Here is a 16,383-nt window from a genome sequence, read left to right on the forward strand (position 1 = left end):
TTTGTATGCTGTCAAACAGAACTGAGACACAAGCTTCTGGCTTACTTGTGGAAAATAAGATTATCATTTTTTCCTCCATCATACAGAACATAGTAAAATTCAAGGCTTTAGGAAGATGCAACATGAAAGAAGAGGAAAAGATAAGCTTTTTGGATTAGGTAGGACTGTTTTTGCCAAGAAAATTCTCCAGCACCCAAGGATATCTTCTTAACCGTGCTCTGTGGTGCTGCCTTCATGCCATAGTCAGCCTCTGGACTTAAGGACATTCTTGTTGGAGAGGCGCTTAAGAATTTGACCTGGCCTCTAGAACACACTTATGATATACAGGAGTGTTCTTTCATCTTGTATTTGACTCCCACCTCTACCTTCATTCCATAGATTTCATGACATTTAAAAAGACTCAGGAACTGTTACCAATTGTATCTGCCTATTCTTTTTTCCAATTCCAAGAAACCATGATGTTTATTACTGGGTTGTCAGAGTTGTCAGAGTGGTGCCCCTTCTGTTCATCATCATGCTCATTTCAGGGCCTGATATGAAATGTCTTTCACCTTCTCTGCTAAGTTCAGGTTTCAAACATCTGCAGTACAGCTGTTTCCAAGATCTTCTGTAGAAGCCCGTTCCTTTGCAGTTTTAAAACATCTCTCTTGGTCTCTTTACTTTGACTGTCTTGGAATGAGCCTCTTTACACTCCCCTGTTCTCTGGTTTATAGAGGTTAAAGGCCATGTTCCCCCTCCAAGACCTGCTGTTTGGGAAAATGGGTAGATCCATACATACACACATTCACAGGCAAACTCTGTTAAGAGGCATTCAGAGTTTACAGTGTGTCCAAGTCTTTTTAGAATACAGAATCACACCTGGAAACAGGAGTCACTGAAAACCACAAAGCTCTCCAAGTCATGACACTTAGACCAGCCTCCTAATGACCTACCAATCCCTTCCTCTCACTGACAAGAACCCATCCTAACTGCCTAATCTTTTGTTTGATATGCACATGACATTTAGGATATGTTTAAGACTGTTTAAAGTCCATTTTAGTTGAGTGTATCTACATGCAATTTAAAAGTAAAAGAAAAAGGCACTGATGGAAGATGTGATTGAAGTGGATGACCACACATCACCCCATAAGAGATCGCAGAGGCAGTGTGAGTGTGTAGTACAGACACTTCATCACCACCAGATTCCTCTGTGAGAGCTCCACCAATGTACTCGTAGAAGCTATGAAGTAAAGACAGAAAGTATATTTTATTGACATCACTAGCTAGCATTACTTAGAACAGGGCAAGGCACAATTGCAAAAAGAACTGCCTTCAAGCTGTTCTATTTATATTCCTACCAGAACTACCATTAGTACAGTCACCCTCTGCTGAAATCCTCACCCTGTTGTTGTCAGCGTAGCCACAGACCTGAGAAGATCAGTTTGGATCGTCTGAGAATTTGGCACCTCTTAATACCAGCAAAAGCAGCATTGGCAGGGGGTGGAGTGTGCTATTTGCACAGGGCCTGCGTCAGGATTGGCATTCAGTGAATAGCAAGACATATGAAGGCATTTTATCCCAATATAGCGAATAACGCATCTTCCTCTGCGTTGCTGGTGGTAACTTTGGCAGTCCAAGGAACAATGGTAATTGCTTGTTACTGTGGAAACAAGACCTCCAGAAATAACACTAATTAGCCAGCAGGGTCGTGGGAGAAATACAAGCATACTGTCTCCTGCAAACACATACGATTTGGTTACACACAAGAGATGGGGATCTGGGGAGAAGATCAATTTATTTGAACAGAACAGGCACCCAGCAGAACCTTTACTCATCACTCATACCAATCTGAGCCTGAAGATAATTGAAATGACTTGAAAAAAAGTTGAGATAGCTTCAGAAACCATTGCTTTTCACCTTCTTGCCTGCCGTAAATTTTGTAGAGGGGGTGGAGAGCGGGAGCAGAGACTGGGAGATGTTCCCTTTGGAGAAAGCTGTTTCTGTTGTTTGTGCAATACACTGAAAAGGAAGTTGTCTTCTAAAATATCTGGTGGGGAAAAAAATTCTTACAACTATCCATACCCCCCTCTGCAGAGGCATGGAACACTGGTGACTTGGGAGATATAGGAGTCTTAAAGACAAGGTCCCATTCTGAATTATATTCATTTGGTGAAACACCAATCAAACTAAGAAAGAGGGAAGCATACAGAAGAGGGGAAAGGGGGTAAGAGACACCAGAGAGTTTACTGCAACCTTAGTATACTGTGTCTTTTTCCCCTTTCATCTTGTGTTGCCCTTGACAGAGAGGAAAGGATGGTAGAAAGAAAGTGAGAATGTAGATGGCAACCTGTTAACACAGCTATTTCATGTTCTACATTCACCTGCCTTGTAAAGTCCCAAGAATGCTGCTTTCCACCCTCAAGCCCTACTGGCACAGCAGCATAGTGGGTGGCTGCATATTTATATTCAGCTCAGCCTCATGAGCTAGGTCTAAAAAGTGGCACTTTGTCCTGAAGGATAATTCCTTCTGCCTAGCAATGGCTCTGAGAAGCCATTGAGAAGAGCAGGTAGGTATTAGCAGCAGGAAACAGTACATATGCTATCTAGCATTATTGCCTTGCTGATGCATTTGGGGTGGCCTTACAGTAGCCACTGCTCGCTGAACATTCCTTGCCAGCTCAGAAGGAGTCAAATGATGTTCATCAGCTATTTGGTCATGTCAGGAGGGTCATGGGGCACAACATCAGCTATGAGCCATTGAGAAAGGAATTGCTGGTGTCTGCAATTCCCCCCTCAGTGCTTTATCCCTATTAAGAAGCCTTGTTCCGATGTACTTTCAGCATATTCAAACGACAGGTACAAAACAAGAGCTGATGGGGCCTTTCCAGAAAGTATAAACCAGCTCTCACAGTAACTTCTGAAACACAGTCTCTTTCCTCAGGATGAATCCTAAGTGGTTTTGCTCTTCTTTGTAAAGTTTAAAGTACTTTAAATTAGCAGACAGGTACAAGGAACAAATATAAGCACAGAAGCCAGAGATGGCCCAGGCCAGACAACATTTGAAATCACACCCTGCCTTAATCTGGAGGAATTTATTTATTTCACTTACTCTCCAGAGGGAAGAAAATAAGGTGCAAATGTCAGTCTCAGAGGGGATAGGGAAGTAGGCATAATACACACTAACTTAAAGACCACAGCTCTTATGATGGGCCAGGAGATTTTTTTAAATATATATTTTTTTAAGTTGGGTCCTTGCTTTACTTCTTATCGTATTTATTTGTATTTACTATTGTTATACTATTATAATACTATTGTATTTACTTGTTATTTACTATTTATTTGTTGTTTCAAGAAGCTTCAGATCAAATCAAGGCATTACTGCAGGAGCTACTACTAATCAAGGCACTACTAGGAAGATCCCTGACTCTGGCACTTTCCACACTGTATACCCACACAAAAAGTGAAAGGATAAGAAGACTGTGTTGTCTACAGAGTAGATTTCAAGTATGAAGACATGCAGTGATTCAAACACTATTATATCTGGAGTGAGAGGCAGAGCAAGGAGTTCATTCGTAGCAACTTCAGTCTACAAAATCCTTGTCCAGAGCTTTAATCATAAACTCATTTTTACTGCAACACAAAAAAAACCAGAAAGAAAATATGAGCATGAAGTAGTTTGCTACATAAAATGGAAAATAAAAATCAGAAGTTGAATGATCAAGATGGTGACATCTCCCTAAAATAATATTATACTGACACAATATTATGCATCAGGGTTCTCTAAGGTTTTAATTGTTTCATTTTCAGAAGTCTTAATGTACATTTATGTTAGCTTTTTCCCTTAAAAAAAAAACAAAACAACTGTCAAGTCCTAAGTCAGTCTCAGACATGCATGTCAAACAAAGCTATATAAAATTATAAAGACACTGAAGCCAAATGTAAGTGAATGAATATTCTCCAATGATGAGCTGCTGAGACCCCAGTTCACGATTTTTGTGTTTCCCCAGCAACACTGGGTGATGTTGAAGGCAACTGAGCAGAGCACAGTCCAGCAGCTCCCAGAGAGCTGGGCAGGCTCAAAGCTGCAGCCAAGGATGGAACCAGATGAAAAAGAGAAAAAAATGCCCCAAGCACTGCTTCTTTCCAAGAAAGAAAACAAGAGTTTAAATCCACATGGCCTCCTTCTGATCTGGTTATGTGAGCAGCTGCTGAGTGTGCAAGAACCACATAGCTGTGAACTAACAAGAAGAAAAATGAAACCCAACTCGGGTAATGATTTCTGAGGTTATAGCCACAAATTTGCCTGGAGCACCCCACCCCCCAAATCCAGAAGGTTACTATAGTGACAAATTTCAGCTGTAGATAAGAATAAATTGTTTCTGTATGAAAGCCATTTTGTAGAAACATAAAAACCAAAAATTAAGCCCTATCACGCCTTTTATAATCTTTGTTGCCATATATTCACACCTAGATGAGCTTCTCATCTCAGGAATGGTTAATCACAATGCAAATAAGCTGCTTTTGTTTTAATTCATGTGTTCTGATAATGGAATTCTTTTCCACACAGTACAATAACACTATGAAAATTTACCAAAAAATGTGGGTATTCATTTGCTTCTAGGCTGCATCTAAGGGAGTTATTAATACTTTTGATTCTCAGAAGATAGATTTATTCCATTGCTTGACTGAATTAGAGGAAAATTACTTTAAATCATGTTTGGATCCAGTTCATAGCACCTTAAGCATGGAGAGTCCGTAGCGTAGCCCAGATGATGGAGACAGTGTGAAGCTGGATGTAGCTTGTATTATAGAACAGCAATCATTAATTCAAGGGAAGTTTAAATTGAAATACTCCTGCATTCACCAGGTCTAACTCACAGACCAGCTAGTGTGAGCCACCACAGTAAACTACTTCAAATCCTGTTCTGGGATCCCCAGGTAATTAGTGTGAATTGAGTTTCCATTCCCTTGGTTGTCCCAATCTAAAGAACTTCACTCCCACTGATCTAATTACTCTCAGTCTTGGGCCAGATGCACATGGAGGTAGTCACACAACCTTAGTGCACTATATCATCACCTGGGCACTAGGACAGAGTGCCAGTTGCTAGAAGCTTCCATAACATTACTGACCTTAACACCACTGAGGATCTGGCTTTGTGGCATTTAACTGTACCTGTCCCTGCAAAGTCTTCACCTGCTGAGTCTCCCTCAGACACCATTCCGTGGCTGCAGGATAGTTCCTCAGAGTCACAAGCATAGTGAAGATACACTTTGGGTTCAAGAAGGATCAACTGAGCAGTAAGAATGTATTCATGCTGTGGAATAAAACCATGATTTAAGCAACATTTGTCTTCTGTGGGAATGGAAAGAAAAAGGTGTGGGGTTGTCACTTCCAACTATTGACTGCAGGTACATGATATGATATGTGTTTCTACTGCCTTTGCCTCCACCTAAAGAATGACAGTCTGTTCTTTCCTTCTCTTCATGAGCCCATGCAGTGACATACTGCCCAACCAGCCCCTGTGAGCACATGTATGCACCTCACAAGCGTTATATAGCACTGCATGTATTCTCCTTTTGCCTCCAATCCTTTCAAAAGTTCTAGTCTCAAATCTCAACATTCTGCTATATTTATTCTTTGAACTGCCTTAAAGTAGTCACTGAAATGTAGTGATTGCAGTCCATTTACAGTGTAAGGATTTAGAAGGAACTATGCCAGAGTTAATTTTGACAGGATAGTTGTGCACTGAGCTCCACAAGTACACAACCAAAGTTAAACCTTTGTCCAACTAACAGAGGTCCTCTCTGGATTCTTTACTATGCCCTCTAGCCATGGAAGCCTAAGAGAAGGCAATCACTACCATAAAGTCAGCAACAGTTTTGAGTCTTCATTACATGCTAGCAAATGTGCCCTTATGGCTTGTGATTGAGTGAATACCCTTGCTGCTTGTCGTTTTTCCTTAGACTTTTACATGAGTGTGAGTAACATTTGTACTGGATAGTCCAAGTTAAGCAAAGGTCAGGTCTGGTCAGAGCTTGTATGAGACTGCATAAGCAGTCACTTTATCCATTTCAGTAGAACCAGATATTAAAACCTGCCAGGTATCCCCATTACCTGCATCCTCGTCCATGTGCAGCACCAAGGGTGCTTAGCTCAGCCACCAGCTCTATTGCTGTCAGATGAGGCTCATACCTCAAGGTTCTGCCCCCACACAATCTTCTGTCTCTGTTCCAGAACTGATTGGTATTGTCCTAGCAACACAAGATAGCAGTTTTCCATAGAAAAGTATGTGGGTGCAGGAGGGACATGATTTTGGGAATCCATTCTTTCCTTGTGCTAGCAGTTGCCTTTTTTTCTGTATGAAACAAAAAACCAAAGTTCTTCTTGCTAATATTCATTAAATAACTTTTTCTCTTTTTCTTTCTTTCTTTTTTTTTTTTCCTAGTACCATTTCAGCATTTTGATCAAGTTCCAGCTTGGTTTAATTACATACTTTCTATCTGAGTTCTTGCCCAAGCTTCATTTAGAGAAATTATTCACTTCCCATTTCAACATTATTATTATTGTGCTTATTTGCACAATGTGCTTAGCATTCATTGTACACATCTTCAGTGCTCCGATGGGCTCATCAGAGTGGTGCCAGTGGGATGGAACAGAAGAACACTCCTCATTTGCCACCCTCAAAAATCAGCCCTCCTTCCCATCACATATAGGCAATTTTGCATGGCTGCATATTAAGGAATATTCATCGGTCACACTTGAAGCATCACAAAAATATTACCAATTCCTCCTCAAGACATGCCTGAATGCTGAGCAGTAACATCATTTAGACACAATATCTTAACCTAACTGCAGATAACAAACCTAAAGGAAAGGTGTTCATTTAAGACCATTAATTTTCCAGGACACACTTTCCCAACAGTAAAGAAGATAAGAAAAAGTTAGGTGGGATTGGCAGAAGCACATGCCCTGGGAGCCCTTTTCGTATCTCTGTGCAAGGATACAAGATTTAAAGAGCCTTCATTTCACACAGAAATCTTGTGAGTTTTGCCATACAGTATCAGAGAAGAGCACTTTTTCCTTCTTCCCATTTCAGCTGGGGACATGGGTTGAAAAACCCTGCATATTGGCAGAGAGACCACCATGACAGCTGTTTTGATGGCTCACCAACAGACGGGCAGGAGAGGAAAGCCAGGACATCCCTGCACATGCACTCACATAGCTGTTGTCATTCCCAGCATGTGAGGTCAGGCAAGCATTATTTAAAACTACAGTGAATATAAGAGGGATGATTTAATACCAACTGCATTATATACTTATGCTGGGTAATAATATCCCCAGAATAAGAAAGAGCCTTGCACAAATGTCAGAAACTGAGTAAACACCCAAACAGCTTATATTAATACATCATCTGCATTCCTGCTCTTGGGGTTTGTTTGCCTTTTGATGTAGATCAGGATCTGACTCCAAATACAGGGCACTTAAATCAAAGCAGCAGCAGCAGCATCCAGCCAGAGATCCCTGTGAGAAACAGCTCCATCTGGATCTAATCACAGATAGAAAGGGAGCAGTGATGAAGCGGAAGACACATTATTGCCCAGTTGGGATGCAGCTTCCTACCTAAAACAGATGTAAAACCCAAAATGGTTTCTGTGGCTCACTCTGCTTCTCATGCATACTCCTTCCTGCACTACAGGTTACAACAGTCTCTCTTGAGAAAGCAGAAAGCCCCTTTGAGGCAGGAGCTTTCAGTGTCTGTAATATCAAGCCACATTACCAGCGCCTTTACAGACTTGCCTTGGGTTAGACACACAGAGAACTGGAGGTGTCTTAAGATATTACCATTTCACAGATGCACGTCATCCCCCTGTCTGCTCATCCTGATTAGTAGGATCCTCACCCCCACTGCCAGAAGTGCAGAAGATGCAAATGTTCCTCATCCACTGTTGTTCAAAGTCCATTGTCCAAGCTTAAACTGCTGGGGGAAGGTGATGTGACACTGTACTGTAGTATCTTCCACATCCCACCAGTTCACCTGGAGAGGCAGAAGCTGCCGGTGCTGGAGGAAACTGAACAGTTAAGGTTGGGGCATCTTAAATCATTTTACCTAGTGTCCTGGTTTTAGCTGGGACATAATTTATTTTCTTCCCAGCATCTGGTATGATGTTATATTTTGGCTTCAGGAGAAAAACAATGTTGATAACACACTGATGTTTCAGCTGTGCGTAGAACCAAAGACATTTCAGTTTTTCAACTTCTCATACTGCCCTGCCAGTAAAGGGACTGGGCAGAGACAAGGAACTGGGAGGGGACAGAACCAGTACACCTGCACTAAACTAGACAAAGGGATAGTTTCATACCATATGGCATCATGTGAAAAACCTATAAAATGGAGGAGAGTTGGCTGTTGGATCTCCCTAGTCATACAATCCAGAGGAGTCAAATGCAGTACAACTCTTGAGCTACCTGATGGCTTCACAAGCCCTGCAGAGGCTATAGTCGAGTAATTACCCAACAGTCTGAGCCGAAAGTTTTTCAAACACACTCCTAGTTTTCAAGACAATGCAGTGAGCTTGCAAACAAACAATGAGTGTTCTAAGACCAGAAGGCAGATAAACAGAAGCCAAAATGTATTGCTTTAGGTTGTTGTTGATGGTGGCTTAATCTTGCAATTTTGAAAATTTTAAAGGCAATCTTGCTTTCAGAGAGGAGGCTTGGCAAACGATTTCTGTATGTTTGGGTTGGCAGCATTGTTTCCAATAAGCAAACATTCTGCCATACTAAACACACACATTCAGGGACAGGCTTGTTATGAGTAACTTTACACAACATGTTTCTTTCTGGTAGTCAGAAGCTCATGCTGGTCCACAATACACCAAGCAGATATATGTAGTGATTCCTTGAGGTAAAAAGTTCTTGTTTCACTCCCTTGGTTTGCCACAGCAGACACCATCCCAGTTCTCAGTGCAGTTTGAGAACTGACTTGTCTGGGGTTCACCCTGATACACTTGGTGTTACAGTGCCACTCTCTCCCAAACCAGCTGCCACTAGGACCATCACTTCCCATGTCCCTCATGAATTCAGGCTTGTAGGAAGCCAATTTAAATACATTTCTAAACAAAAATTACACTTTGCTTTTCCAGTAAACTTTTCTTCCTCTGTCAGTGGGTTGTTAAGACTGAAAAAAATATTTTTTCCTCTTAATTCTTATTGCAGTTACGTTTAGATTGGCAGAGCCATGGCTACCCATACCCTGCTTAACTTTCTAATTCCCTGAATGAGGGCCTGAGTGGTACAAAGATCATCATGGCTCTGATTGCATTGGCCACCCCATATACAAGCAGCAACTTCTTCCTGAACTGATGACAGTTCCCTCCCTTTTCTTCCCTCCCTTTTATGTCATTGCATCTTCACCAATCTAGAAGTATTCTATGTGGAAATAAGGGAAATTTTGCCTAACGACATGGCAGGGTACAGTAGAATTGCCAGGTCACGGCCTGAACCAATGGTTGAACACCAAGTGAGAAAGTGTGCCTAAACCAGAGAGCTCAGGTACAAGCAATGCACCTCAGTGACCAAACCCAGAGTCCACCCCTCCTTACTCTCATTTAAGGGTTAGCAGCTGAGGAAGCAGTATATCTCTGGATGGAGACCATACTCCTCTTGAGCTACTACTTGTTATTGGAAGGGGTGAGCTATCTTTTCTTCTTTATTATCTTCTATTGCTCCATAATGCTTGCATCCCAGTAGAAGGAACTGACACTGCCTTCTTCTGCTGCACATTAGTGGCAAGTCAGGCAGGAGTTTAACCCTCTAAAGGTACTACATCAAAAGGCTCCTGAAATACTAATATGGCATTTCTAAATAACATAATGGGGTGGTTTGGATGAGAAAAGACCACCCCCTTGAATGAGATCTTGCCGGGGCACATCTTGGGATTCTCTAGATCCCCATATCATGGGACTGCTTCTGTAATTGAAAAATTGAGCCCCTTGCAGGATGGACGAAATATCTGTGAGTCCGCAGCCTGCATTGCTGAGTATTTTCACAGCCTTGGCAAAGACATAGTGATTACCAGAGAACAACAGTTGGCTGCATCCACTGTGGCATAGCCACCATTGATGGCTTTAGATCAGTTTTAGATATCTGAAAAAGCTTTGGCCAATGAAAATCAACTACTACAAGACAGAGTTGAAAAACTTGAATGACAGGTCATAATGCTGATGGGGAAAAAAGCCAAATCTGTTCATTCCCCTACAAACTGTCTGAAAAATCTCTTTAGAAAGTACCAAGGACCCTGAACAAGGGAACCTGCGTAAACTAGACTTTCTAGATGAAAGAACTAAAAGGTCAGATCTCAAGGTTCCATTTGAGTCAGATCCCTTTGAGATATGGCCAATTGTTACTCAAAAAATGAAAAAATGCAAGAAAAACTGGTGGTGGTGATCCCCAACCAAGGGCCCTCTACCCAGATCACATTACATATAATGGTGTGCCAATATATGGCAGCTGTACTTACGGATCTGGTACAGGGATTAAAGCAAAAAACAAGAGAAAGTATACCAGTGTGGCTGCTACAGTTATGGGACATGGGGGCAGAAAGCATCATAGTAAACATACTAGATATTCCAAAACTGACATCCATAATTAGTCACCCTGCCTCATGCAAAGATTATAGACAACAGTCCAACATAATGAGGAAAATCATTCATTAAGTCGATGGCTGATGGCTGCATGCCAAATAACATATACAATAACATATACAATAACAAATAAAAACGATATTGCTTTAAATGCAGTTTTTTGGTCATCTTTGGAAGACTGGAAACTATACTAGAGAACTAAGTATGAAAGAGACCGTCTATGAGGATACCTTTGAAAGTCTTGATCCGATACAATTTTCAGCAGTAATGAGAAATCTCATCCTGCAACAAGTTCCAGCACACCAGTATGGTACTTTAGTATCTGCACTGAACCTCCTAGTGGCCTTGGAGGCTGTAACACAACAGGCTGCCCAACTGGTGATGGATTTGGGGGAGACAGAGCACCTACTGGAAAGGTGCAATGTCTGAATAGTGGTGAAGAGGTCAGAAGTCCATCTGCAAACACAGTCTAGGAGACTGGACCCTAAAGTAATCCAATCTGGACCAATTAGGGTCACAAGAAAAGAACTGTTCAAAGACCTGATTGGGAAAGGAATTCAATTTAAAAAGTTTGACAGCTTCATCAGGTCCTATTGCAATTATAGAGAGAATGACAAAGATTCAATGACAATTATGGAGACAACTGACAAAGATTCAAATCCTTCCTTAAAAGGGAAAGAATTATAATCATAGAAATGATTCCATAAGAAACATGGCATCTAGAGGATTTCATAGTCCCATGAAAAGAAAAAAGAAAAAAGAAAAAAGAAAAAAGAAAAAAGAAAAAAAGAAAAAAGAAAAAAGCCTCCTCAGATAGCCTGGACAGCTGTGGCTGAGCAATCAGAGGAAAAAGACTTGAGGGTTGCCAAGCTATGGCATGATGAGGGAGCCAAAGTTCCTCAGAACTAGGGCCTTTAGAGAGGACTGGAGGCCCTATGTTGAAATAACAATTCATTGGTCCCAGAAGAATATTCAGTATGTTATGGTGCTACTGGATACCAGAGCAGAAACCATCAGTCATATATGGTGACTCAAATAAATTTCTGGGCACTAAGGCAATGACAGACAGATCTGGGGGACAGATTATCCCATAACCCAAATTTGGTTTAAATTGGAGATTGGGCTTCTCCCACCCCAGGAGTACAGGGCATCTATTACCCTAATTCCAGAATATATACTGGGGACAGACATTCTCTGGGGTCTGACTCTCCAGACCAGTGTGGGGAGAGTTCAGACTGAGGGAAAGATGTATTAACATCTGGGCTGTGCAGGTAATTTTAAGGAGCCGTGTGAAAACTGTGCTCATGTGTTTACCACAAACGTACTGGATCACAAATACAAAACAATATAGACTCCCAGCAGGGCAAGAGGAAATCAGTAAGACTATGCAGGAGCTGGAGGGAGTAAGGACCTGCACACAGCCCATAGAACTCCCACACATGGCCAGTCAGGAAGTCAGACGGTACCTGGCAAATGATAGTAGACTACAGAGAACTGAATAAAGACACATTGCCAATCCACGTGGCTGTACTCAACATTGCCCTCCTCATGGATCCACTGAGAAACAGAAACACATCATTGTGCTCTGGATCAAGCAAATGCGTTTTTCAGCATTCCAATTGCTAAGGAATCCCAAAACTAGTTTGCATTCACGTGGGAGAGCAGGCAGTGGACTTTTCAAGCCATACCCTTAGGGGTATGTGCATTTGCCCACCTTTTGTCATAGTCTGGTTGTATGTGACTTGGCAAATAGGAACAAACCATCTACTGTCAAAATGAACCACTACATCGATGATCTCACGTTAACATCTGACTCAGTGGAGGCATTAGGGGAGGCTGTAACCTCATTAACTACCCATTTACAAGAAAAAGGGTGGGCTCTAAACAAAATTACAAGGACCAGGGCTATCAGTCAAATTTCTAGATGCTGTCTTGTTGGGTGAGATCAAGGTCTTATTCAGTACAGTCATAGATAAGGTCCAGGTGTTCCCAGTTCCCATGACACTGAAGCAGTTTTTCAGGAGTTTTTGGGTATAATGGGAGACTGCTGATCCTTTATACACTACTTAGTGCAAATGATAAAACCACTATATTGACTAACTAAAAAGGGCAAGTATGAGATTGAGGTAGAACAGAACAAGAGGCCTTCCAACAGGAGAAAACAGCCATTAAACAGTCCCAAGTGCTGGATACACTAAATCCAGTCCCTCCAGCTGAACTAGACGTGCATGTAATTTAAGAAGGGTTTGGCTGGGGGCTGTGGCAGCACCAGAATTCTGTTTGAACCCCAATTAGGTTTTCTGGTCACAGGTCTGGCATGGAGCAGAAGAAAAATATAGTATGGTAGAAAAATAGCTATTGGCCACCTACTCTGCACTACAGAGGTTATTGTTAAAACAACTTTGCCAGCACAGGGATGGGTAAAAGATCTAATCCACATTCTGAAGAATGGATTTTTAAATTTATTTATTTAATTATTTTAACTCAAACCCTGCTTTTCTATTCTATTCAGAGGACAGTCATGTTCTGCTGAAGCTGCGGTAACACTCTAGTCAAAACTAAGAAGACTCCAAGTGGGGATGTAAAAAGGAGTATGAGTAAGTAGCACAATGTCTACCAAAATTTCCATTAAAACAAAAGAACTATATGAACAAAATAAAAGTCTCACAAGAATAACCTAGATTTACTCCAGACAGAAAAAGAAAGGAAGATACATTAAAGAAGACTGTGCAGATATTTGTGGTTCAGAAATGGAAAGAAACTCCTCATGCATGGAAATCTTCAAACCAGTTTCTGGAGAGTTCAAGAAAGTGATGAAAAAGTTTCTTATAATTTTTGGACTAGGGCCCTAGCTCAGAATTTCATAAAGGTGTTCTCTGACTGCTGGAGGAGAAAATCACACCAAGTTCTTCAGATGGGGCCAGGCAGTTCAAAAGTGGGAAAAGATTGAGAAATCTGGAAAAAAAAGTTGTATCAAGAAAAGCAGATGTTTGAAAAGGATGGGGGGGAAAGCAGTTTGTGTAACATGGGTGATTGCTAAAAGAGGAGACAAAATGCCTGGGAATGGGAATGAAGCACAGGGACTAACGAGGTGTTTGAATCAAATCCTACAAAGGGAAAGATGGGATCTGGTAGTCAACAATGAAGGTGAACAGGTACTTCCAGAAAGAGAATACAATTATGAAATGCAGAGCTGAAACAGATTTACTTTATAAAGAGAGAATAGGTAATGGAGCACAAAGAGCTGGATGAAATGCCACTATAGAGAGGTCACTATCAGTTCACACAGCTTGTTGCTAGCATCATGTGCACTTTCTCAGTATAAAAGCAGACAGATAGAAAGTCAATAATGAAACCAGGTGGGAAAGAAAAAAACAAGTTTGGTTTGTAAATTCTGAAGAAACAAAAGCAAAGATCATCTGAAGACCTGAATGGGAGCTTCAGTGAGGATCCATCCTAAAGCAAAAAGAAATAAGGAAGAGCACCAGGGAGCTGCCATTTGAAAGAACTAAACAGAAAAGGAATAAAAAGCAATCAGGATCGTCTCTAGAGCTTCACAGAAATCTCATCCATTTTATTAAACTACAAAATCCCATGAAAGAAAAACAGTCTCGGCTGTTGCTATTTCATTTTTTTCCCCTCTCCTTGATCTCTTCCAAACAAACCAACCAAGAAAAAGCATTTCATTTCTAAAGAGTCCTTAATTAAAACCACTATTGCCCTTTTCCAAAAGTATAGTAATGCAGAAGCCACAAGACCACTGAGACCTACAGAGTAAGATATGCTAACACACACAGGGGCAACAGCATACAGCCAGAGACCAGGTACAGGATCACAGAAAGATACAGGATGCTACACTGCAGCAGGTCTCAGGACAACGAACAGCCAGGGTAGAGGACATCTGTTGACTACTGCTTTAGTTTGTACAAGTACAAATGTTATTCATGGCCACATAAGTATTACTCTAATGCTCATCATAGTCTCTGAAAACACCATCTCTTGTTCAAACGCATGACTGTGCAAGTGGCCTATTTATTTCCCCAGCAGGTTTCAGCTTCTCAGAAGCTTTGTTTTCTTAGGTTTCTTTATAAACACACACTGTCTCTCCTCCTCTGTTGCTCTTACCATTTCAAAATAAATTTCTGTGGCAGCAGGATTTCACATTTTATCTGGACAAGTACAAAAGAGTAATTTCAAACAAAACATCTTTAAAACACTTCTCAGATCCAATTGCCAAGCCTCTAGCAACCAGCACAGTTGTCCAGGGCTCTGTTATTAGGCCATAAATTACCTAGCCAATAACAACACAAGTAGAAATAGACAAAGAAAAACAGGAGAAAAAAAAAGTGAAAATAAAAACAGTTGTCTTTCCCTACCTCTCAAATGTCAAAGCAGCAAAACAGAAGGAAATTACAGTGGATTTTTTTAAGGAGACAAATGTGAAATGGTATTAGAGATCCAAATATTTTTGGGTGATCAGTTCTGCTATAAATCAGATGAGTTTTCTACAGCATGCAACTTCTACCCTATATTGGACATCCCAACCCAGTTCTCACAAAAAGCATTCCCACTGAAAATGTGCCACCTTATATTGTAAAGATGAGAGGAAAAACATCAGAAATCAAAATGAAAAATTATTACTAATTTTGATATTTCAAATGGATTTTTAAAAACATTTTTGGAAGCAGTAAGACTGGCACAATTGTCTTTACATACCAAATACAGTTACTGAGGCAGGAACTATAATCACACCAGCTTGTTTCAATCTATCCAGGAGATATTTAGAAACATATATATTTAGAAACAAGGGTAAATTTCATTTCTTCAGGCTGAAAAAATTAGATCTGTTGAGAAATGTTGTCTTCCATTCATGTTAAAATCTAACCACATTCACATCCAAGATACATGAAAATATGACTAAAGCTGTTATATTTTTTTTAATCAGAAAAAGAATTGAGGGATCACGTGAGGATATGCCTATACTTTCAAGATACTAACTTCAGATTTCATAGTCTTCCACACTCACTGACAATAAAACAATTGTTACTTTCATCCAAAATCTGAAAATTCTCTTTTGAAATACAAATAGTTTGGAACAAATAAAAAAAATAAACTTTTTGTAAACCTCCTGGAAAACCTAAGACTTTTGGAATTCATCACTCTTTTCTATTAACTCATTCAGGTCTGAGAAATTGTTACCATCCAGTAACAAACTTTCTGACCAAAAAAAAAAAAAAAAATCTTTAAAATTTCAACACATATTTATCACTTGGAATCAACATTTTGGACCAGTGGAAACTAAGACAAGACCCTACTTTATAGAAAACCAAAGTAACAAATGGTTGGTAAAAGAATGTGGGTTCTTAGCTTCCGTATATTCAGAATGAAGGAGTTTGTAGAGTCTATTCCCATCACAGCTTCTAATTGTATAAGACACATCCAGTACTACTGTACAGATTTGTTGTTGTCAGTCCTTCGATCTGTTTCTCAGTGTTAATTTTCAATTTTATTAACAGCAATTCAGTACAACTTGTTTCTGTGACTTAGTTCATGAAGTCATTAAATATAAGAAAGACTGAAAGTAGCCATGCTTGAGGTAAATGCAGAGACGTATTGAAGGATTTTATTTACATAAAAATTTAGAGCATTTACGAAGAAAAATTAAAAATACATTTTTACATTTTAGGGTCTGACCATATCTCTGGAAGTTTATTTCCTTATGTTCCAATACCAAAGCAGATCAAAAGATGGCAGCATTGG

General features: G+C 40.3%; 1 pseudogene; it reads left to right on the forward strand.

The window, feature by feature from the left end:
- Positions 1-9,831: 9,831 nt before the first annotated feature.
- On the forward strand, positions 9,832-11,036 carry LOC149919587 (uncharacterized; annotated as a pseudogene).
- Positions 11,037-16,383: the final 5,347 nt, after the last annotated feature.

The sequence above is a fragment of the Phasianus colchicus genome, chromosome 1, assembly GCF_987193195.1.
Source record: "Phasianus colchicus chromosome 1, bPhaCol1.hap1.1, whole genome shotgun sequence".
NCBI classification, from domain to species: domain Eukaryota; kingdom Metazoa; phylum Chordata; class Aves; order Galliformes; family Phasianidae; genus Phasianus; species Phasianus colchicus.